Source organism: Orcinus orca, chromosome 6 (assembly GCF_937001465.1).
Source record: "Orcinus orca chromosome 6, mOrcOrc1.1, whole genome shotgun sequence".
Taxonomy (NCBI): Eukaryota; Metazoa; Chordata; class Mammalia; order Artiodactyla; family Delphinidae; genus Orcinus; species Orcinus orca.
Window position 1 is genome coordinate 42,248,472 of NC_064564.1, and position 26,376 is coordinate 42,274,847.

At 36.1% G+C, this 26,376-nt stretch overlaps 1 long non-coding RNA gene across 1 annotated transcript in view; it reads left to right on the forward strand.

The window, feature by feature from the left end:
* Positions 1–26,376, forward strand: part of LOC125964684 (uncharacterized) — an 83,615-nt gene that overhangs the window by 20,267 nt on the left and 36,972 nt on the right. The window lies entirely within an intron of this gene.

The following is a 26,376-nucleotide window of genomic DNA, read 5'->3' on the forward strand; positions in this document are numbered from 1 at the left end:
GTTTCCATGTGTAAAGAAACAGGGAGTACAATGGTGGTTGCCAGGGGCTGGGAAGTGGGGTAAATGGGGAGATGTTGGTCAAAGGGTACAAACTTCCAGCTATAAGAGGAATAAGTTCTGGAGATCTTATATTCAGTGTGATATAGTTAACAACACTGTATTATATATTTGAAATTTGCTAAGAGAGTAGATCTTAAATGTGCTTACCACACACACACACACACATGTAATTATGTGAGGTGAGGCCTTAACTAACTATATCATGGTAACCATTTCACAATATTTTTTGTACCAAATCATCACGTTGTACTCCTAAAACTTACAGAATCTTATATGTCAATTATATCTCAGAAAATCTGGAAGTAAAAAGAACACAGGAGGTTTGATTTGCATTTCCCTAATAATTAGTGATGTTGAGAATATTTTCATGTGCTTTTTGGCTATCTGTATGTCTTCTTTGGAGAAATGTCTATTTAGGTCTTCTGCCCATTTTTGGATTGGGTTGTTTGTTTTTTAGTTATTGAGCTGCATGAGCTGCTTGTAAATTTTGGAGATTAATCCTTTCTCAGTTGCTTCATTTGCAAATATTTTCCCCCATTCTGAGGGTTGTCTTTTGGTCTTGTTTATGGTTTCCTTTGCTGTGCAAAAGCTTTGAAGTTTCATTAGGTCCCATTTGTTTATTTTTGTTTTTATTTCCATTTCTCTAAGAGGTGAGTCAAAAAGGATCATGCTGTGATTTATGTTATAGAGTGTTCTGTCTATGTTTTCCTCTAAGAGTTTCATAGTTTCTGGCCTTACATTTAGGTCTTTAATCCATTTTGAGTTTATTTTTGTGTACGGTGTTAGGGAGTGTTCTAATCTCACACTTTTACATGTACCTGTCCAGTTTTCCCAGCACCACTTATTGAAGAGGCTGTCTTTTCTCCACTGTACATTCCAGCCTCCTTCATCAAAGATAAGGTGACCATATGTGCGTAGGTTTATCTCTGGACTTTCTATCCTGTTTCATTGATCTATATTTCTGTTTTTGTGCCAGTACCATACTGTCTTCATTACTGTAGCTTTGTAGTATAGTCTGAAGTCAGGGAGCCTGATTCCTCCAGCTCCATTTTTCGTTCTCAAGATTGCTTTGGCTATTCGGGTTCTTCTGTGTTTCCATACAAATTGTGAAATTTTTTGTTCTAGTTCTGTGAAAAATGCCAGTGGTAGTTTGATAGGGATTGCATTGTATCTGTAGATTGCCTTGGGTAGTAGAGTGATTTTCACAATGTTGATTCTTCCAATCCAAGAACATGGTATATCTCTCCATCTATCTGTATCATCTTTAATTTATTTCATCAGGGTCTTATAATTTTCTGCATACAGGTCTTTTGTCTCCTTAGGTAGGTTTATTCCTAGATATTATATTATTTTTGTTGCAATGGAAAAAGGGAGTGTTTTCTTGATTTCGCTTTCAGATTTTTCATCATTAGTGTGTAGGAATGCCAGAGATTTCTGTGCACTAATTTTGTATCCGGCTACTTTACCAAATTCATTGATTAGCTGTAGTAATTTTCTGGTAGCATCTTTAGGATTCTCTATGTATAATATCATGTCATCTGCAAACAGTGACAGCTTTACTTCTTTTCCGATTTGGATTCCTTTTATTTCCTTTTCTTCTCTGATTGCTGTGGCTAAAACTTCCAAAACTATGTTGAATAAGAGTGGTGAGAGTGGACAACCTTGTCTTGTTCCTGATCTTAGTGGAAATGCTTTCAGTTTTTCACGATTGAGGATGATGTTGGCTGTGGGTTTGTCATATATGGCCTTTATTTTATTGAGGAAAGTTCCCTTTATGCTTACTTTCTGGAGAGTTTTTATCATAAATGGGTGTTGAATTTCGTCAAAAGCTTCCTCTGCATCTATTGAGATGACCATATGGTTTTTCTCCTTTAATTTGTTAATATGGTGTATCACATTGATTGATTTATGTATATTGAAGAATCCTTGCATTCCTGGAATAAACCCCACTTGATCATAGTGTATGATCCGTTTAATGTGCTGTTGGATTCTGTTTGCTTGTATTTTGTTGAGGATTTTTGCATCTATGTTCATCAGTGATATAGGCCTGTAGTTTTCTTTCTTTGTGACATCCTTGTCTGGTTTTGGTATCAGGGTGATGGTGGCCTTGTAGAATGAGTTTGGGAGTGTTCCTCCCTCTGCTATATTTTGGAAGAGTTTGAGAAGGATACGTATTAGCTCTTCTCTAAATGTTTGATAGAATTCGCCTGTGAAGCCATCTGGTCCTGGGCTTTTGTTTGTTGGGAGATTTTTAATCACAGTTTCAATTTCAATGCTTGTGATTGGTCTGTTCATATTTTCTATTTCTTCCTGATTCAGTCTTGGCAGGTTGTGCATTTCTAAGAATTTGTCCATTTCCTCCAGATTGTCCATTTAATTGGCATAGAGTTGCTTGTAGTAATCTCTCATGATCTTTTGTATTTCTGCAGTGTCAGTTGTTACTTCTCCTTTTTCATTTCTAATTCTATTGATTTGAGTCTTCTCCCTCTTTTTCTTGATGAGTCTGGCTAATGGTTTATCAATTTTGTTTATCTTCTCAGAGAACCAGCTCTTAGTTTTATTGATCTTTGCTATCATTTCCTTCATTTCTTTTTCATTTATTTCTGATCTGATCTTTATGATTTCTTTCCTTCTGCTAACTTTGGGGATTTGTGTTCTTCTTTCGCTAATTGCTTTAGGTGCAAGGTTAGGTTCTTTATTCGAGATGTTTCCTGTGTCTTAAGGTAGGATTGTATTGCTATAAACTTCCCTCTTAGAACTGCTTTTGCTGCATCCCATAGGCTTGGGTCGTTGTGTCTCCATTGTCATTTGTTTCTAGGTATTTTTTTATTTCCTCTTTGATTTCTTCAGTGATCACTTCGTTATTAAGTAGTGCATTGTTTAGCCTCCATGGGTTTGTATTTTTTACAGATCTTTTCCTGTTAATTGATATCTAGTCTCATACCATTGTGGTAGGAAAAGATACTTGATACAATTTCAATTTTCTTAAATTTCCCAAGGCTTGATTTATGACCCAAGATATGATCTATCCTGGAGAATGTTCCATGAGCACTTGAGAAAAATAGGTATTCCTTTGTTTTTGGATGGAGTGTCCTATAAATATCAATTAAGTCCATCGTTTTTAATGTGTCATTTAAAGCTTGTGTTTCCTTATTTATTTTCATTTTGGATGATCTGTCCATTGGTGAAAGTGGGGTGTTAAAGTCCCCTACTATGAATGTGTTACTGTTGATTTCCCCTTTTATGGCTGTTAGTATTTGCCTTATGTATTGAGGTGCTCCTATGTAGGGTGCATAAATATTAACAATTGTTATATCTTCTTCTTGGATTTATCCCTTGATCATTATGTAGTGTCCTTCTTTGTCTCTTGTAATAGTCTTTATTTTGAAGTCTATTTTGTCTGATATGAGAATTGCTACTTCAGCTTTCTTTTGGTTCCCATTTTCATGGAATACCTTTTTCCATCCCCTCACTTTCAGTCTGTATGTGGCTCTAGGTCTGAAGTGGGTCTCTTGTAGACATCATATATATGGGTCTTGTTTTTGTATCCATTCAGCCAGTCTGTGTCTTTTGGTGGGAGCATTTAATCCATTTACATTTAAGGTAATTATCGATATGTATGTTCCTATTCCCATTTTCTTAATTGTTTTGGGTTTGTTATTGTAGGTCTTTTCCTTCTCTTGTGTTTCTTGCCTAGAAAAGATCCTTTAGCATTTGTTGTAAAGCTGGTTTGGTAGTGCTGAACTCTCTCAGCTTTTGCTTGTCTGTAAAGTTTTTAATTTCTCCATCAAATCTGAATGAGATCCTTGCTGGGTAGAACAATCTTGGTTGCAGGTTTTTCTCCTTCATCACTTTAAATATGTCCTGCCAGTCCCTTCTGGCTTGCAGAGTTTCTGCTGAAAGATCAGCTGTTAACCTTATGGGGATTCGCTTGTGTGTTATTTGTTGTTTTTCCCTTGCTGCTTTTAATATGCTTTCTTTGTATTTAATTTTTGACAGTTTGATTAATATGTCTCTTGGCGTGTTTCTCCTTGGATTTATCCTGTATGGGACTCTCTGTGCTTCCTGGACTTGATTCACTATTTCCTTTCCCATATTAGGGAAGTTTTCAACTATAATCTCTTCAAATATTTTCTCAGTCCCTTTCTTTTTCTCTTCTTCTTCTGGAACCCCTATAATTTGAATTTTGGTGTGTTTAATGTCGTCCCAGAGGTCTCTGAGACAGTCCTCAGTTCTTTTCATTCTTTTGTCTTTATTCTGCTCTGCAGTAGTTATTTCCACTGTTTTATCTTCCAGGTCACTTATCCGTTCTTCTGCCTCAGTTATTCTGCTATTGATCCCTTCTAGAGTATGTTTTTTTTTTTTTTTTTTTTTTTTGCTGTATGTGGGCCTCTCACTGCTGTGGCCTCTCCCGTTGTGGAGCACAGGCTCCAGACGCGCAGGCTCAGCAGCCATGGCTCTCGGGCCCAGCCGCTCCGCAGCATGTGGTATCTTCCTGGACCAGGGCACAAACCCATGTCCCCTGCATCGGCAGGCGGACTCCCAACCACTGCGCCACCAGGGAAGCCCCCCCTCTAGAGTATTTTTAATTTCATTTATTGTGTTGTTCATCGTTGCTTGTTTCATCTTTAGTTCTTCTAGGTCCTTTTTAAATGTTTCTTGCATTTTGTCTATTCTATTTCCAAGATTTTGGATCATCTTTACTATCATTATTCTGAATTCTTTTTTGGGTAGACTGCCTATTTCCTCTTCATTTGTTAGGTCTGGTGGGTTTTTATCTTGCTCCTTCATCTGCTGTGTGTTTTTCTGTCTTCTCATTTTGCTTATCTTACTGTGTTTGAGGTCTCCTTTTTGCAGGCTGCAGGTTCGTAGTTCTCGTTGTTTCTGGTGTCTGTCCCCAGTGGATAAGGTTGGTTCAGTGGGTTGTGTAGGCTTTGTGGTGGAGGGGACTAGTGCCTGTGTTCTGGTGGATGAGGCTGGATCTTGTCTTTCTAGTGGGCAGGTCCACGTTTTGTGATGTGTTTTGGGGTGTCTGTGGACTTATGATTTTAGGCAGCCTCTCTGCTAATGGGTGGGGTTGTGTTCCTGTGTTCCTAGTTGTTTGGCATAGGGTGTCCAGCACTGTAGCTTGCTGGTCGTTGAGTGAAGCTGGGTGTTGGTGTTGAGATGGATATCTCTGGGAGATTTTCGCCGTTTGATGTTGCGTGGAGCTGGGAGGTCTCTTGTGGACCAGTGTCCTGAAGTTGGCTCTCCCACCTCAGAGGCACAGCACTGACTCCTGGCTGGAGCACCAAGAGCCTTTCATCCACACCACTCAGAATAAAAGGGAGAAAAAGTAGAGAGAAAGAAAGAAAGAAAGAAAGGAAGGGAGGGAGGGAGGGAGGAAGGAAGGAAAGAAGATAAAAGAAAATAAAGTAAGATAAAATAAAATAAAGTTATTAAAATAAAAAATAATTTTTAAGTAAAAATTTTTTTTTTAAAAGTAAAAAACGGATGGATAGAGCCCTAGGACAAATGGTGAAAGCAAAGCTATACAGACAAAATCTCACACAGACGCATACCCATATACTCACCAAAAGACGAAAAGGGGAAAAAATAATAAATCTTGCTCTCAAAGTTCACCTCCTCAATTTGGGATGATTCGTTGTCTATTCAGGTATTCCACAGATGCAGGGTACATCAAGTTGATTGTAGAGATTTAATTCCCTGCTCCTGAGGCTTCTGGGAGAGATTTCCCTTTCTCTTCTTTGTTCGCACAGCTCCCTGGGCTCTGCTTTGGATTTGGCCCCGCCTCTGCGTGTAGGTTCCCGGAGGGCGTCTGTTCTTCGCTCAGACAGGACGGGGTTAAAGGAGCAGCTGCTTCGGGGCCTCTGGCTCACTCAGGCGGGGGGGAGGGAGGGGCACGATGCGTGGCGAGCCTTCGGCGGCAAAGGCCAGCGTGATGTTGCACCAGCCTGAGGCGTGCCATGCGTTCTCCCGGGGGAGTTGTCCCTGGATCCCAGGACCCTGGCAGTGGCGGGCTGCACAGGCTCCCCAGAAGAGAGATGTGGATAGTGACCTGTGCTCGCATACAGGCTTTTTGGTGCCAGCAGCAGCAGCCTTAGCGTCTCACGCCTGTCTCTGCGGTCCGTGCTCTTAGCCACGGCTCGCGCCCATCTCTGGAGCTCCTTTAAGCAGCGCTCTTAATCCCTTCTCCTCGTGCACCAGGGTAAATATATTGTTGTTTACCCTTTTTGGAAGCCCTAAATGAATTTCATAATTGCTTCATTATCTGCAATATGTGATACCTCCATGGCCATTCTGGTGATTTTGACACATGGCTTCTTTAACAAAACAAAAAGCGAAATGAAGAGATAGGTGAAGTCATGTAATGAACCTATATGCATTTGTATATAAAGAAAAATGTCTCTTGAAATAATACTGTTTTGTGGTTCCATTGCCGTTTTAAGCAGTGTAAATAATGTCATCTGCTTCAAACATGTAAGTGCTGAGACTACAAAGCATACTTTGCTAAAAATCAAAACAGAGGCAGAGCAGAGTTTAGCAATACAAGATGATTGGGATGTGTCTCCAATGCATTCTTCCTCTATCTGTTAGCCTTAATTCTATTATCCTGTCTTTTAGAAAGGATATATAAGTGCATGATAAAATGTAGACCATTGTTGAGAGAGCCACTTGAGCGGTACATTCTCCTTGCTTTATGATAGCCAGTCTCTAAATATATAATCTCTCTAACCACATATGCTTAGGAAGAACTTCACATATAACATACTAGTATAACATACTCTATAACACAGATACTATTTTGGTGCTTGGAGTCACATATATTCTCAAGGAAACTTTTTGATGGAGCCCTGATGTGTTTGTTCTTGATTCCATTAGGATTCTTTTCAGTTAGTAAACATTTAACAGCAAGTGCGTTTTATGAGACATGCACAGGAATCTTGAGTGAACTCCTGATGAGAATTTCTTCCATGTTTACACAGAGCTCCTGAATAATGTGAGAATTTATACGCCTTTACCCATGCGTGGATTTATTGCATGTTCAATGCAATTTGTGTGAGTCCATTAGGGATCTTGGAGTAAGGACACTTTGTTTTGACTCACTTTTCTCCTTTCTCCCTTACTGATTCCATCATATTGTAGTGCATTTTTTCTCCTCTCTCATGACTGTTTTCTTTTAAAAAATCCCTGCTACCATCCTTGTTCTAGGACCATATCCGGTCATTCCTTTCCTACCAAATTAATTTCCTAATAGGCATTCATGGCTCCAGTTTCAATACTGAAGAGCCGAAGGGGAAGGATCATGTCTTCAGAACATTTATATTTTAAAATAGAATAGAAAAAGGCATTTGCAGGGGAAGGAGTAAAAAAGCGAGAGAGAGGCAAATTTTCTGCAAAGGAAAATATATGTATATATACATGCACATATGCATATATAATACATAAAGTACACAAATCATAGGAGTCCAGCTCAATGGATCTTTGCAGAGTAAACACAGCCAACACCTGGATCATGAGATAATTACTAGTATGACTTCTGAAACTATGTCAAACTCTATATTTTTATGAAGAATGATTGTTTTGTGTCTGGCTTTTTCTGCTCAACCTTTGTGAGATTTTTCAATAATACTATGTGAAGTCGTAATTCATTTATTTTAATTTCTGAATAGTATTTCACTGGACAAATATACCACATTTTTTTATTTTACTGTCAGTGGACACTTTTGGATTGTTTACAGTTTTTAGATATTACTAATAGTCCTACTATGAATACTTATATTTTCTAAGGAGAAAACATATACACCCATTTCTGTTGGGCATTATATTTACTCAGAGTGGAATGCTTATATCATGAGGCATATTCAGTTTTGAAAATATGCCAACAATTTTCCAAAGTGGTTGTACTAGCAGCATATGAAAGTTCAACTTTCATCATCAGAAACATTAGGTATAGCACAGGGAGTTATATTCAATATCTAGTAGTAACCTATAATGGAAAAGAATCTGAAAAATAATACATATATACATATATATAACTGAAGCACTTTGCTGCACACATGAAACATTATAAATCAACTATATTTCAATTAACAATTTTTGAAAATTAGATATTTTCTACCTTTTTACGTTAGCCATTCTTGTGGATGTGTATTGGTATCTCATTGTGACTTTAATTTTTATTTCCCTTTGATTAATGTATTTGATTATTTTTTCTTGTTTATTAACCATTAGGATTTTCACATTTACGAACTATCTGTTGTAGTAGTTAGTATTTTTCTCTATGTAGCTATCAGCTAAATAGCTCTAGTTAGTTACAGTTCTTTATTGAAGCATTTGCTTTTGTTGGTAAGAATTTTTTACACAGTATGAATATGAGCCCTTTGCGGGATGTACTGTTGACCCTTGAACAATGAAATGTGCATATAACTTCATATTCAGCTCTCTGAATCTGCGTTTCTGCATCTGTAGGTTCAACCAAAAGCAGATCATGTAGTATGGTCGAAAAAGTTCCGTGTATAAGTGGACCCATGCAGTTCAAACCCATGTTGTTAAAGGATCAACTGTATATTGTTATCTCCACTGTGTGGCTTCTCTTATCTAAAATGACAAAGAAGCCATTATAAAGTAAGCAAGATATTTGAATAGATATTTCTGTAAAGAAGGCACAGAAATGCCAATAGACACATGAAAGATTACTCAATGTCAGTAATCATTAGGGAAATGAAAATCAAAACAAAAAGAGATACCACTTATACCCTCTTGGAAGGCTAAAAAAGAGAGAGAGATAATAACAAATGTTATTGACAATGCTGAGAAAACAGAATAGCCATATGTATATTGCTGGTGATGTTGATAAATGAAATACTTTGGAAAATGATTTTGCTATTCCTCGCAATATTAAGCATAGAGTTACCAAATGACCCAGAATTTGCACTCCTAGGTGTAAACCCAAGGGAAATGAGAGCACATGTCCCACAAAAAAAATTGTCTTTGAATGTTTATAGCAGCATTATTTAAAATAATCAAAAGGTGGAAAAAAGCCAAATGTCCATAAACTAAATGTGGCATAGCTGCACAGTGGAATATTATTTGACAATAGAAAAGAATAAAATAAAGTACTGGTAATGCTGAAACATGGACGAACCTTGAAAACATTATGCTAATTGAAAGAAGCCGGTCACTAAAGACCACATTTGTATGATTTCATTTATATGAAACGTCCAGAATAGGCGAGTTCACAGAAACACAATCTAGATTAGTGGTTGCCAGGCACTTAGGAATGAAAGCAATCGAAGTGACTTCTAGTGAATATGGTTTGGGTGATGAATGCTCTAAAATTATATAGTGGTGATGGTTTTATAACTCTATGAATAAACTAAAAAACACTAAGTTTTATACTTTTAAAAGGTAGATGTTATGATATGTGTATTGTATTTCATTTCTGTTTAAAAAAGTACAACTGGAAACAACCTAAATAGCATCAGTGGGAGAATGAATAATGATCATGACATAACTACACAATGGAATGTTTAGACAATGAATATGCTGGAGTTATATATACAGACAGCATTGGATTTAAAAACAATGTTGAGTGGATAAGGAAAATTTAAGACAGGGGAATGATAAATACTAGTGATTTTAATTTTAGTATTTAGTGAAAGAGCGAGATTGAGACATGGTACATAGGAATCTTCACCTGTGTTCGTAAGGTTTTTAATTCTTAAAATTATTGTGGCTATAGAGGATTTCATTGTATTTCTTTTATGGCTCTTATACTTCAGTATTTTATAATTGAAAAAGAATAATGCTATTAGAGGACAGGAGACTTAATGGTTAAAGTCAATTAAATTCAGGGTTATATGTTAAAATTATGTTCTTTTCGATTCATTAAGTAGAACAATTTTCTACACATAAGTAATAGAGGTCAATTAACTTTGAGAGCAACAAATCTGTAGCTTCATTAACATGAGTATTAAAGTTGAAGACAGCACCTTGCCGAATACTTTGAAAGGTGTCCAATGGTCTCAGATTTTTACTGCTTGTACATCAAGCAAGAAGTATCAGCCGTATTATAGTACCCTCTTTTCCAGATAGCTGCCCATAAACATTCTGTACTTGCTCTAGCTCAGTGATTCGCCACCCTAGCTGCACATTAGAATCACCTGGGGAGATTTTTAAAACTTGCCCTCTAAGCCTCACCTGCAGATATTCAGATTTAATTATTTCAGGGTGGGACCTAAGCATTGGCTGCTTTTGAAAGCATTCCAGGTTATTGTAATGTGAGACCAGATTTGAGAGCCATTGCTCTAGACTTTCCGCTCCCTACTTATTTCCTGTGCTCTCTGATTTCTTTTTCCAAATCCAGTTCTTTTTCTCTCTCTCTGGGGGTCTTTGGTATTGATGGCCTTTTTAAATCTCCTCTGTCGTGGACCTAGTTTCCTTTTGCTCTTGTCTACCTGGTTACTTTGATTTCAGCGTTCCCTACAGCTCTGTGAGAGAAATGCTTTCCTATATCCTATCTTCCCAAGCTCACCCTCATACATATTTCATTCCTCCAGGGGAGTAGCTTTACATATTTGCTAATATTGCCATGTTGATGAGTAAAGAAATAAATATAAAATAAGCCTTTAAAATTGGGTTTGATGTAAAATCATGGTTGGTGTTTTGTTGAAAGAATATGCAAAGACTAAGGGTGACAGTATTCCTTGACTACTAACTCAACAGCATTTCTGATGACTCACAGAAACTCTGAGAGACATGCCCTCTTAGCTCAATACTTACTGTACTGCTCTCTATTTAAGATAATCTTCAACGTGGTTCCAAGCTTTTAGATGCTGTTTTCCAGTTCACTGAGTGGCCAGACTGTGTGGCCATGGTTAAAACGTAGATGAATGCAACCCAAGGAAGGTGATCAGAGGTTGCTGAGAATAGAAAACATGCATACTGGGCGCAAGTGGTACAGCATTTATTTACAGCAAGAGGAGAGAAAGAGTGCACAGGATTCAGCCATTTGCATCCCTTGGCCCCCCATCCATGGCCAGATTTCTGCTCTGCAGCCAACTGGGGTCTTGGAGTTGCACACATCTCCCCTGGAGCTGCCGTAGAAGTATACTCCCCCATAAGATCTGAAATACAGAAAGGCGGGGTCATGCCTGAGGGTCATAGATGCACATGCTTACGCAGAACAAAGTAGTATAAACCAAGTCTGGAACAGGGAAAGATATTCCCTCACGAGCCGACAAACCCAGCACAGGCTGTGAGGGATCTTTGTCTCCCAACAAGGAAATGTTCTTGAGTATTAGAAAACAAGTTAAATAACTATAATTCAAGCAATTAAAAATAATCATCATTACAAAGGCCAAGTATCTTTTGGATAACTGAGATACCTTCTGATTTTAAGTAATGAAAACCCACATTTTCACTTCTAGTCTATCTACAATTGTTTATGAAATCCCCAGGTCCTAGATCAAAGAAAATTCTCCTTTGTTTACAGTTCCAATTTTCTACATGGTTTTAGCACTTGATTGAGGATGTGAGTGGAAACGTGGAATTTGTGCAAACCATATAAATTTTGGTTCTGTCATTTAGCCTTGTGGCTTTGGATATATGTTTTAGCCTCTTAACTGTGTGCGCAATAAATGGGAGTAATAATGTCTAATTCAAAGATTTGTTTTGAGGATTAAATGGTATATTCCTAAAACTAGCAGAGTGCTTAGTACAGAATAGATCTTTAATAAGTATGACCCTTCTGTGATTTACATGCTTCCTTCTTTCCTTTTACATCCAGTATACATTGTCATCTCTACTGATGATCCACATGGACCCTCAAACTTAATGTTCCTTTAATTCTTATTTTCATAAATCTTAATATTCATAGTCAGTACCAGGAAGTTAAACAATTCTATCCTAAGATATTTTCTTCAATTAAAAATCACATAAGTCAACAGTCCCTCATTCAGTTCCTCTAGAAGCAGGAGAATGTTTTACTAGGACTTCTGATAAGTTCTCCCAGTAGTAATCTTAGCCATACTCAAGGTCTTGACCTCTCTATACAAAATGCATGGCTTCAATGATATCTACCACAAGCCCAAACCAGATTTTCTGCTGAATTTATTTTAATAATATACTCTCCTGTGTCATTCCCTCTGTTAATGGTTTCCATGTTTGCTAAAACATTCCTGTCTCTGAACCTGCCATTTGTAATTTTTCTATGTCAGAGAATAAAACTGAATCTTTTCTTGTTTTAAATCTATAATGGCAATCTTTCTAGTGGCAAGCCTCTATTTGATGGCGATGTACTAAACACTTTCATAATTATTATCACTTTTAATTCCCACAACAATCCTGCAAGAATGGTATCATTATTTCTATTTTAAATGTGATAAATGTGAGATTCAGAGCAGTTATCGTTAATTACACAACTAACAACTAAAAGAGCTGTCATTCACTATAATTCAAGATCATGTCAGAATTCACACTCTCCACTTTATAACTTGTTCATCAATCTGATTCCCATCCCTGCAACAATGCTTTGAAACAGAGGTTCTTAGGCTAAATTCAGTAAGATTTAACCAGCTCTCTCTTCTTAATCTCTCATTGCCTGGCAAAGTTGATCAAATCATTTCACAAAACTCACCTGAATAGCATCAGGCTTCAGGCTCCACTTTCCTTAATGCCAGCTCCTCATCTTTTTTCTACTAACTGTAGTCTTCCCAATGCCCTTTCCTCCTTCTGTTTTCTGTAGTATTTTATTCTGAAGATTTTCTTTGCATGTAGAATATTAACTCTCAGACCAAGTTAATAACTCTCAAATCTTTATCTCAAACCCTACCTGTCCCCAAACACAATATCCCATAGCTTTAATAGGCTGAATAATGGCTCCAGAGATGTCCATGTCCTAATTCTCAGAATCTGTGAATATGTTACTTGATAGGGCAAAAGGGACTTTGCAGATGTGATTAGGTTAAGGATCTTGAGGTGGGAAGAATATCCTGGATTATATAGGTGGGCCCGTTGTAATCACAAGGGTTCTCATAAGAGGGAGGCAGAAGGATCAGAGTGAGTAATAGTAGGAGACGTGATAACAGAAGCAAAAAGCAGGGACCATGAGCCAAGGAATGCTCCAGATGACTTCTAGAAGCTGAAAAAGTTACAGAAACAGATTCTCTTCTCACTCTCCAGAAGGAGCCAATCCTTGCCAAGACCTTGACTTTAGCTCAGTAAGGCTGATTTTGGATTTTGATGTCCAAAACTATAAGATAAGAAATACAGGGTTTTAAGACAATAAGTTTGTGGTAATTTGTTATAGCAGCAATAGATAACTGATATAGTTCCTAATTCTGAAGAGAATTTCCATATGGATGAAAATTAATCTGTCTGAAAGTGAAATTTCTGTCTCTGAAACCTAATGTTATATTCAGTTCTTTCTTATATTACATTTTAAGACTTTGAAAAAGGGAAAGGAGGACCCTGTCTTAATAATCTTGCATCTCCTGTGCCTCATGTTAAAGCATGTTAAATCAAATAGTATTGAAAAATATTAATTGAAGCAAAAGAATATTCTAAATCAAGGACAAAGTATGGCTATTTAATAAGTATTGGTACAGTTGATTCATTCTTTCTTTTATTTTTTTTGAAAGAAAACAAAGACAATGGAGCTATCAAAAAGCAGGGAAAAGTTTTTGAAATATTTTTCAACAGTAAGAAATATGCATAACTAAAGACAAATTAACATAGAAATTAAGTAGACAGAAATTTTCAATATGTATAGTATTGTGTTTCATTTATTAGTTTATTTATAAATATTGTATATATCATACCAGACACTGTGCTAAGTATTGTGGAGTAAAAAAGAATAATTGAAGTCTCTGTCAAAGGATCTTATAGTGTATTACTGTTCATTATTTCTTAAGCGTTTGGTAGAATTCTCCAGTGAGAACTTTGGAATTGGAGATTTATTTGGGGTGAGATTTCTTTGGATAATTGTAAATTAAATGTCTTTGATAGTTATAGAGCTATTCAAATTATCTGTTTTATATCAGGTGAGTTGTGATAGCCTGTGTTTTTGAGGAAGTGGCTCATTTCATCTAGGTTGTAATATGTATGTGTATAGAGGTGGTTTGTAGCATTTCCTGATCATCCTTTTGGTATCTTCAGGGTCTGTAGTGATACCCTCTACTTAATTTCTGATATTAGTAATTTGAATTTTCTATCTTTTCTATTTGTCATTCTTGCTAGAGGTTTATTGATTTTACTGATCTCTTCAAAGTACCAGGTCTTTGTTTTATTGATTTTTATTTATTGCTGTTATTTTCAATTTTATTGCTTTCCATCCTTATGTTTAATACTTATTTTCTTTTTGCTTTGGTTTTATTTTACTCTTCTTTGTTTTTGACGTGGGAGCTAAGATTTAATATAAGTTGTTCGCTCTTTGGTAACATGTCTGTAATTACATAAAAATGTTACTCTCGGCACTACTACAGTTATGTCTCACAAATTTTGATATGTTTTATATTCATTTTCATTCAGTTCAGTAGAATTTTTATTTTCCTGAGACTTCCTCTTTGACACCTGGATTATTTAGAAGTGTGTTTTTTAGTTTCCAAGTGTTTGGAGATTACGTTGTTGTCTTTCAGTGATTTCTAGTTTGATTCTGTTGTGGTAAAATAACATACTCTATATACTTTCAATTATTTTAAACTTGCTGAGGTATGTTTTATGTCCCATCATATGGTATATCTTTATATATATATACCATGGGCACTTGAAAGAATGCATGTGTTCTGTTGTGTGAAGCGTTCCTTAAATGTCAGTTGATCTGTTGCTTGATGGTGGTTTTTTTCTTCTGTAATATTGATATATCCTTGCAGATTTACTCTCTAGTTGTTACATCAGTTGTTAAGAGAAGTGTGTTGAATTCTCCAGCTAGATTTGGGAATTTATCTATATTTCTTTTTTGTTCTTTTCGTTCTGTTTCATAGAGTTTGACATAGTATTACTTGATATATGCATGCTTAGGAGTCTATGTCTTATTGGTGGATTGTCCCTTTTCAGTCATTATATGATGTCCCGCTGTGTCTCTGGTAATATTCTTTGCTTTTAAATCATATTTGTCTATAGACATGCCTTTGGCTGTTTTGATTAATATTTGCATGGTATGTTTTTTCTATTTTTTATTTTCAGCCTGCTTATATTGTTATATTTGAAGTGAGTTTATGATAGACAGCATATAATTGGGTCATGTGTTGTAATCCACTCTGCTCATCTCTTTTTTTTTGCTGTATCTAGAAAATTTATATTTGATATAATTATTGATACTTTATGGCTTAAGCATGCCATTTTACTTTTTGTTTTGTTTTCTCTGTTTTTCACTTCCCAGTTTTTCTTCCTTCTGCTTTCCTGTAGGTTTCTGGAACAAATTTAGAACTCTATTTGATTTATCTGTAGTGTTTTTGTTTTTTGGGTGTTTTTTTTTTTTTTTTTTTGCGGTACACGGGCCTCTCACTGTTGTGGCCTCTCCCGTTGTGGAGCACAGGCTCCGGACGCGCAGGCCCAGCGGCCATGGCTCACGGGCCCAGCCGCTCCGCGGCATGTGGGATCTTCCCAGACCGGGGCACGAATCCATGTACCCTGCATCGGCAGGCAGACTCTCAACGACTGCGCCACCAGGGAAGCCCTCTATAGTGTTTTTGAGCATATCACTATGTATAGCATTTTTATTGATTTCTTTAGGTATTATATTATACATATACATAGCTTATCACAGTCTACTAGGGTTGTCACTTAACCAGTTTAAGTGAAGAGTAGAAATCTTACTTCTCTTTATGTTCCCCATTTACAATATAATTGTCTTAAATTTTCTCTCTACATACATTTAAAATCACATCAGACGGCATTATACTTTTAATTTCAACCAGCAAACCAATTTAAAAAACTCAAGAGGCAGACGCGTGCCTCTTCTATTTATTCGTATTATGTTTACCAAGTTACGTTTTTCCTAATGTCCCAAGTTTACTTCTTTTATTGTTTCCTCTCTGTTTAAAGAACTTTTAGCCTTTCTTTTAGGTAGGCATGATGGTGATAGCATCTCCATTTTACTACCTTAGTCTGAGAATATCTTTAGTTCTCCATCACCATGAATGATGTTTTTGCTGGGTATAAATAAATCTTCAAAGAGAGAGAGAGAGAGAGAGTGTGTGTGTGTGTGTTGGGGATTCAAGCCTGAGAACTTGGAGAGCTGATGGTGTAGTTCTGGTCCAGAGGCCAGCAGGTGTGAGACCCAGGAGGAGCCAATGTCCCAGTTTAAAGGCAGTCAGGCTGGAAATTCGCTTATTCTAGGGAAGGTCAGCCTTTTTGTTCTATTCAGGCTTTCAGCTGATTGGATGAGGCCTACGTACATTGGAGAGGTGATCTGCTTTACCCAGTCTACCAATTTAAATGTTAATCTCATCCAAAAACACACTCACAGAAACACCCAGAATAATATTTGACCAAGTATCTGGGCACTGCATGGTTCAGTCAAACTGACACATAAACTTAACCATCACACTCAACAGTGAAGATGAGTTAAGCAATAACAATTCATTCAAAGAACTATTCAACATCCATTAACAATGATGGTTATGAATACAATGCAGACACTAGGACAGGTGCTATCTAAAGAGTAATAACTATTCTAGAAGGTAAAAATGGCATGATCTATGTTTAATACTTGATTATGTATGCCCATGAATGAGATTTAAAAATAATGCCTTATCGTAATAACAATAATTGGAATTATGTGGTAGGAATTTTATTGTATTTTTATAACAAAATATATATTGATATTATAATAAAACATCAGTATTTTCGAAAGTGATTTTATATTTGCATGTCAGTTTTAAAAATTCTTGAAATGCATTTATGGAGAAAAAAATGTCCATAATCTCATCACATATTCATAATTATAGTTAATATTTTGGTCTATTTATATATGCCAAAGCAATACAAAACATCTTTGTAATTAATTAAATAAATATTTGTTGAATACCAGCTTTGTCACAAGGCTGTGTTTTATGTGGTAGGGATATAGCAGTAATCTACAATGACAGCAGCAAAAACAAAATCCTCCCTCCTTTGTGGAGCTCGCATTCTAGTGGTTATCTTTAATGTTCAAATGTTTACTTTGCCTCATTTAAAAAACGTACCATAAGAATTTTCAGGTTATTACCTGATTTAAAAGGAGCATTTTAATACATGTATTACAGTACATACAATGGATACATGATAGGTATTAAAAAACTTTGAGTATTTATTATCCAATACTGGATGTTATGCAATTCTTCAATAATAAAATATTATTATAAATAACTTGAATATTTGTCCATAAAGTTATTTTATTCTAGATTTGTGTTTTATTTAACCCTAAGAAAGTACCAAAAATTGAGTTACTGAGACTTAATTAATGTATATTTTGAGGCTCTGATATAGTTTGATAAATTGCTTATCCGAGTATCCCTGTTCATGCTTCTTTTTGTTTGTTTTCCATGAAGTCAGGGACTTTTTAAAATTGCAATATAATTGACGTACAGTATTGTATTTTACAGGTGTACACTGTAGTAATTCACAATTTTGAAAGGTTTTATATTCCATTTATAGTCATTAGAAAATATTGGCCATATTCCCTCTTTTGTACATTGTATCCTTGTAGCTTAGCCATTTTTTATATAATAGTTTGTACCTCTTAATTGCCTATCCCTATATTGCCCCTCCCCCTTCCCTCTCTCCACTGGTAGTCACTAGTTTGTTCTCTATATCTGTGAGTCAGCTTCTTTTTTGTTATATTCACTAGTTTGTTGTATTTTTTAGATTCCACATATAAGTATTTCTCTGACTTATTTCACTTAGAATAATGCCCTCCAAGTCCATCCATGTTGTTGCAAATGGTAAAATTTCATTCTTTTTTATGGCTAAGTAGTATTCCGTTGTGTATATACATACACACACACACACACACACACACACACACACACACACACACACACACCATGTCTTCTTTATTCATTCATCTGTTGATGGACTCTTAGGTTGCTTCCATATCTTGGCAACTGTAAACAATGCTGCTATTAACATTGAGGTTCATGTATCTTTTTTTCTTTTTAAAAAATTTATTTTTATTGAAGTATAGTTGATTTACGTGTTGTGTTAGTTTCTGCTGTAGAGCAAAGTGATTCAGTTATGCATAATCATTCTTTTCCATATTCTTTTCCCTTATTGTTTATCACAGGATACTGAATATAGTTCGCTGTGCTATATGTTGCTGTTTATCCATCCTATACATAATAGTTTGCATCTACTAATCCCAAACTCCCAATCCATCCCTTCCCCACCCCACCTCCCCTTTGGCAACCACAAGTCTGTTCTCTATGTTTTTGAGTCTGTTTCTGTTTGATGAATAAGTTCATTTGTGTCATATTTTAGATTCCACATATATGTATTTCATATGGTATTTGTCTTTCTCTTTCTGACTTACTTAGTATGATAATCTCTAGGTCCATCCATGTTGCTACAAATGGCATTATTTCATTCTTTTTTATTGCTGAGTAATATTTCACTATATATATATATGGCACATCTTCTGTATCCATTTATTTGTTGATGGACATTTACATTCCATGTCTTGGCTATTGTAAACAGTGCTGCTGCGAACATAGGGGTGCATGTATCTTTTCAAATTATAGTTTTGTCCAGATATATGCCCAGGAGTGGGATTGCTGGATTGTATGGTAACTCTATTTTTAGTTTTTTGAGGAACCTCCATACTGTTTTCCATAGTGGCTGTAGCAATTTATATTCCCACCAACAGTATAGGAGAGTTCCCTTTTCTCCACACCCTCTCCAGCATATATTATTTGTAGATTTTTTAATGATGGCCATTCTGATCAGTGTGAGGTGGTACCTCATTATAGTTTTGATTTGCATTTTTCTAATAATTAGTGATGATGAGCATCTTTTCATGTGCCTATTGGCCATTTGTATGTCTTCTTTGGAGAAATGGCTATTTAAGTTTTCTGCCCTTTTTTTTATTGATTTGTATGAGCTCTTTATATATTTTGGAAATTAAGCCCTGGTCAGTTGCATTATTTGCAAATATTTTTTCCCAGTCCATAGGTTGTCATTTTGTATTGTTTATAGTTTCCTTTGCTGTACAAAATCTTGTAAGTTTGATTAGGTCCCATTTGTTTATTTTTGTTTTTATACTATTGCCTTGGGAGCCTGACCTAAGAAAACATTGGCATGATTTATGTCAGAGAATGTTTTGCCTATATACTGTCCTAGGAGTTTTATGGTGTCATGTCTTATATTTAAGTCTTTAAGCCATTTTGAGTTTATTTCTGTGTATGGCATGAGGGAGGGTATGTTTTAACTTCATTAATTTACATGTGATTGTCCAACTTTTTCCTCAGGATTGCTTTGGCAATGCTGTGTCTTTTATGATTCCATATAAATTTTAGGATTATTTGTTCTAGTTCTGTGAAAACATCCTGGGTAATTTGATAGGGATCACATTAAATCTGTAGTTTGCTTTGGGTAGCATGGCCATTTTAACAATATTAATTCTTCCAATCCAAGAGCATGGGGTATCTTTCCATTTCTTTGAATCATCTTCAGTTTCCTTTGTTAATGTTTTATAGTTCTCAGCATATAAATCTTTTACCTCCTTGGTTAGGTTTATTCCTAAGTATTTTCTTTTATTTATTTTGGCTGCAATTTTAAAAGGGACTTTTTTTACATTCACTTTCTGATATTTCATTGTCAGTGTAAAAAAATGCAACTGATTTCTGTATTTTAATCTTGCATCCTGCTACCTTGCTGAATTTGTTCATCAGTTTTAGTACCTTTTGTGTGGTGTCTTTAGGGTTTTCTATATATAGTATCATATCATCCACATATAATGACAACTTTACCTCTACCCCTTCAGTTTGGATACCCTTTATTTCTTTTTCTTGTCTGATTGCTGTGGCTAAGAGTTCCAATAAAGTGGTGAGAGTGGGCATCTTTGTCTTGTTCCAGATTTTAGCAGGAAGGCTTTCAGCTTTTCACCATTGAGTGTTATATTGGCTGTGGGTTTGTCATAAATGGCTTTTATTATGTTGAGATATGTTCCCTCTATACCCACTTTGCTAAGAGTTTTTATCATGAATGGATGTTGAATTTTATCAAATGCTTTTTCTGTATTTGTTAAGATAATATGTGTTTTTTTGTCTTTTGTTGATGTGGTGTATCACATTGGTTGATTTGTGTATGTTGTGTATGTTGACTCTCCTTGTTCCCCTGGAATGAATCCAACTTGGTCATGGTGTATGATCTTTTTTTATGTGTTTTTGGATTCAGTTTGCTAATATTTTGTTGAGAATTTTTGCATCTATATCCATCAAAGATATTGGTCTGTACATAGAATTGGCTTCATAGAATGTCTTTGGGAGTGTTCCCTCCTCTTCAGGTTTTTGAAGTGTTTGAGAAGGATTCGTTTATGTCCTTTGTGTGTTCAGTAAAATTCACCTGTGTAGCTATCTGGTGCTGGACTTTTGTTTGTAGGGAGTTTTCTTTATTACAGATTCTATTTCACTTCTAGTGATTGGTCTGTTCAAATTACCTATTTCTTCCTGATTCAATTTTGGTGAGCTGTATGTTTCTAGAAACTTGTCCATTTCTTCTAGGTTGTCAAATTTGTTGGCATCTAATTGTTCATAGAATTCTCCTGGTTTTTTTTTTTTTTCTTTGCATTTCTGCAGTATCATTTGTTATTTCTTCTTATTCATTTCTAATTTTGTTTACTTGGATCCTCTCTCTTCTTGGTGGGCCTGGCCAGAGGCTTGTCAATATGGTTACCCTTTCAAAGAACAAGATATTGGTTTCATTGATTTTTTTCTATTGTTTTTTAATCTCTATTTTATTTATTTCCTCTGATCTTTATTATTTCCTTCCTTTTGCTGACTTTGGGTTTTGTTTGTTCTTCTTTTTCTAATTCTTTTAGGTGGTAGGTTAGGTTGTTTATTTGAGATTTTTCATGTTTTTTAAGGAATGCCTGTATCACTATGAACTTCCCTCTAAGAATTGCTTTTGCTGCATCCCATAGATTTTTGTATGGTTGTGTTTTCATTACTATGGAATCATCCCAGGCCCTGGCCCAGCCTCCAAGTGCACACACCCACAAAATCCACAGCTGCTAAGGCCAGACCTGTCCCAGCCACAGGAGTACCCATAGTCCACTCAGATGTCTTGCAGGCACTGCGTTTACAAAACTGGCAGTGGTGGTATAAACCCACGGATCACATAGCCATGGGGAAAGGGCTCAGTTTTCATCCCCACCTCCATGTGTGGGCAACCCCCTGGCACTTGCGCACTCCCAGAGCTCATAGAGGTGGTGCTGCGCTGGCTGAGAGTGCTTAGAGAGAGAGGCTGCTTGGTGGGCCCTGCCCCTCCCTTCCCAAACTCTTTTAACAATGGCACTTCAGTTCCATGGTGGACCTGAGCTTCTGTGTGCCCCCCTGGTTGCAGCCATACCACACTCCAGTCCCTTCAGGCTGTCTTCATGCAGCCAACCCCAGTCCTCTCCCTGGATCTGTCCTCTGAAGCCCAAGTTTCAGCACTCAGCTCCTGTGTGCACCAGTGGACACACGTCTCAGGCTAGGGAAAGCAGGGCTACGGCACAGACCATCTATGCAAGTCTCTCTCTATTCTGCCTGCCATAAACTGGCTATGTGCTCTCCTCTGAGCCTCTGAAGCTTCCTTTCTGCCCCAACTGATCTCCCTACAGGTGAAGGGGCTTCATAGGGTGTGGGAACCTTTCCTCTTACACAGCTCTCTCCCAGGGGCACTGGTCCTGTCCTGATTCCCCCACTTTTATTTCTTTCATCCTACCTGGTTACATGGAAATCTCTCCTGCAATTTTGGGTGTCTGAGGTCTTCTGCCAGCGTTCAGTAGGCATTTTGTGAGAGTTTTTTCCACATGTAGGTGTATTTTTGATATATTTGTGGGACGAGGTAAGCTCCACATTTTTCTATTCTGTCATCTTGATTGGAGCCCACATGCTTCTAATAGCAACACACAGGAGTGTCTATCTTGCTTTACACTGGTCTGGATAGAGTATTATATAATTATGCTCTAATTACTGTAGTTAAAAACTGCTATCCCAGTGTTTTCTCACCCTCTCTCTTTTTATGTCTATTTTCTGTGTTAAGATCATCTTCTGTTTTTGTTTTCTTCATTTAAATTTGTCTGTTTATAATTTTTCTTTGTCTAATTAGCTACTGAAGTCTTCTTATTATAACATTTAAGCTCTATAGATAAGATGTTAATTTTACACATTTTTCCAATTTGCTATTTTCTTTTCATTATGATTGCCTCAGAGGAGTTATTACTCTTATCATTGTTATTACCAGTGCTGCTAGTAGCGTAAAAAATGTTTTTATGTTGTCAAGTCTGTCCATCTTCCATTATGCTGATTTCTAACCTGGAGAGTCATATTTTCTGTAGATGTTTGCTGAATATTCTCAGCTTTAGAGCATTAAAAATGTATTATATTCATGTTAAATCTGAAATCACTGTCAGTGTTCCTATGAGTTAAGAATCTAAGTTTTTTCCCCTTTCAAATTGTAACTGATTCTCCCAAAACTTTTAATTTACGAATATTTGTTAACCCATTGATTAATGTGACCTCTAACCTTTACAAAATTATTATCTAGAATAAGGGGAACCCTTTTTAAGCAGACATAATTTATATTTTAGTATTGCTTATATTTCAGCTAAATTTTTCCCTCTGCATATTTTATTCTCATTGATCATAGGGTGATACGTGAGTAAAAAGATAACTCTCCAACCAGCCAGATGAGTTAATGAGCCCTGAAAGTTAATGGAGTAGAGATTCCAGAGCAGTTTAATCACCTTCACATCCATATCTTAAATATACAAAAAAAAGAAAATTATGAAACATTTAAGAGGCAAGATGTAATCAATCACATGCAACTGATGAACCCAAAGCTAATTTACTTTATGTATTCATAAGTTTCTATAGTTTGTTGCATTCCAGAAGTCTCCCTAGTTTTTTTTTTTTTTTTTTTGGCCAGGTCTTAGTTGTGGCATGCGGGATTGTAGTTGGGGCACGTGGACTTCTTAGTTGCGGCATGTGGACTCTTTTTTTAAAAAATTAATTAACTTATTTATTTTTGGCTGTGTTGGGTCTTCTTTGCTGCACGTGGGCTTTCTCTAGTTGCAGTGAGCGGGGGCTACTCTTCGTTGTGGTGTACAGGCTTCTCATCACAGTGGCTTCTCTTGTTGCAGAGCACCAGCTCTAAGCATGTGGGCTTCAGTAGTTGTGGCTTGTGGGCTTTAGAACACAGGCTCAGTAGTTGTGGCAGGCACATGGGCTTAGTGGCTCTGCAGCATGTGGGATCTTCCCAGACCAGGGCTCGAACCTGTGTCCCCTGCATTGGCAGGTGGATTCTTAACCACTGTGCCACCAGGGAAGCCCCCGTATGTTTTTTTTTATCACTTGTAATAAAGATTCTGATTCTATTTTTGACTTTTGACTGCTGACAGCTTTCAAGCTCCACCCCTCCCCTTTCCTCTTCTATTTGGACAATCTGATAAGAAAGACTGAATGTTCCCTCCCATGACACCAATGAGAAGTTAAGAACTCCCAAACTTATCCTAGAAGCTTTACCTCCCTGTACCCCCAATCACCATAACACACTAAACCAGTCACCCCTCCTTCTCTCTCAAACCATATTTGGAAATACCTGGGAGAAAATATTTTCTTGTCTTCTTGGTGTGTGTCTGACATCATCAATATCAGTATCTAAACCAATTTGGGAATCTGTCATACTCCTGTGGGGTGACTACAACACACACAGTTTGATTTCTCTAGTAATGACACAGGTACCTTTCTGACCAGTCAATTGTTATTGCTGATTAGTAAGTCTAAATTACCATTTTTCCAAGCAGTTGGGTTACTTTTTTCTTTTTAATTTAAAAAGTAAGTTTCAACTGAAGAGAAGAATTATAATCATTACATTTACCAATAAGAGCAAATTGGTAAGTCCTTCTTTCTTGAAAGATAAAAATGTCTTAAAAGTCATATAGTTATTTCTTATTTTGTACAAGGAAGAGAGTGGTAGTAACAAAAATAATAGAAAATTGATATGAATGAAGTGAGGAAACAATGAATTATATACAGCCTGTAAACTCATTTGTGGATAACCAGAGAAATCATACATAAGATGAACATAGGTAATTACAAAGAATTATTGGTGATTTGAAAAAAAGGAAGAAGATACTGACAGTAATGTGTTTTTTATAAAGCCTTTATGCAAAGAAGTGGGTGATAAGAAGAGGGAAGAAAATTTTTTTTTACAGTTCTATGAAATTAAAAATCCTGGGCACATTACCTTAATCTATGATGAAAATAATCTAAAGAAGAAACCTCATTTTCTTTTTTTCTCCTTTTCTTTCCTTCTTTCATTTATTTTTTCCCTTCTCTCTTTATTTTCACATATATGGCCCTTGTTCCACAAGTGACTTGAGTTCACTTACTAGAAAATGCAATATCATAAGATTTGCTGTCTTTAACTTGCTGAAGTTTCCCTCAAAACAATGTCTGTGCTAAATTATAAGGAATTTCAAAATTTAGAAATAAACTTTAAAAGAGTACTTTATTCTTATTTACTGTATCTCCCATAAATAGACAGGAGTGAGCCAAGTACAAATCACAAGACCAATAATCAGAAGCAGAGATTTGAATATAACCAGTCAGATTTCAACTCATCTCTCCTCTTTGAAATTCAGTTTTCAAATATTAGTTCAAGGGTTCTTATCCATATTTCTAGTCATCATCTTCCATTCAGCATCAACACTGATGTGTCTGTCTAGCTATCTATCCCTAGCACTTCATACTGCTTTATCTGAACAAATGGTGTCACTTGGAGGAATTTTAGATATAACTGTATAAATACATTAACAGTAATTATGTAAGTGAAAGATACCATAACTTAGTTCATTCTTTTCCCTGGTGCCACTGCTTCACATCAGTCTGTTTTTAATTGGGAAATGAGAAAGTCTATTTTCTCCTTCTCTATTTTTCTTCCTGTTTCTCCTAAATCTTCTATGTCTGTTAATTTTTAAGGAACAAAAGCAGTGTTGCCTATGCATATGTGACTCATAAAGTTTAAGTGAAACATCACTTTTGAAAGCTTCATTCAGTGTTTTCTTGAAGACTCTAATTCCTGAAATGCAAACATGATTGTCTGATAGATTTAGAAGGCTGAGAAGTTGAGGAGAGGGTTATTAAAATTAATTTAGTCTTGTGATGTGGTGGCTTTGCTATTGAGCCAAGCTTAATCTGATCAATATCCTCTACTCTAGAGATCAGAGGAAAGTGCCTCATTGTAAGACGTCAAGAAGGCTGGCTCTCTGTAACATTATGTCAGACATTGTCTACATATGTTTGAATCTTCACATACTGTAAACATGGGATACACACACACACACACACACACACACATATATACTGGAAAATATTACATATTTACTTTTAGAAATGTGTTTGATTATTTTCAAATATTTTCTGAAATAAAGTTGTAAAGTTGCCCAGTGGTTTCCATAAGAGAAGTTTATTTTTGAAAAAATTGTTTTTCAAGTTTTGCTTTCTTCTTTAGATCAAAGGTAGGATATGAGGAAAACAGAGAATTGTATTTCCAAACTGTCATTTAGGTATGAGTCTGAGAATTGTTGATTTTGTGAAATAAAGGAACAAGGGGAATTGGCATGTAGACAGTTCAAGGAAGAATAAATATGCACCTGCCATAATTTAGAGAATTTTTGAATCTTAGACTGTGAAGTTGTGAAATAATTTTTATCAGTCTTACTTTGGAACCTTATTAACATTTCTCCTCACTCCACTGCTCAAAGGGCATAGTTATACCTATACTCTGTTGATTGTAGGAAAAACAATTAGTGCATCTTTGGAAGGGTGGTGGGTAAGATATTTTAAGGATTACTAAAATGTTCAAACTCTCATTGCATGTTCTAACTTGTAAGAATTGAGCTAAAGGATACAGTGAGAGGGAAAATAACATGTAACATAAATGTTATAATCTTTTTCATATTAAAAATATTTTCATTCAAATAAATTGAAATTTAGATTATTATTCATATACAAATTTCGTATGTATTATGACATACGAAAACATGATATAGTGAAGAAATGAAGGCTCTAAAATTTCACACATGCTGCTTAAAAACTACATAAACACCCCCTTTTTAAGATGAGGACA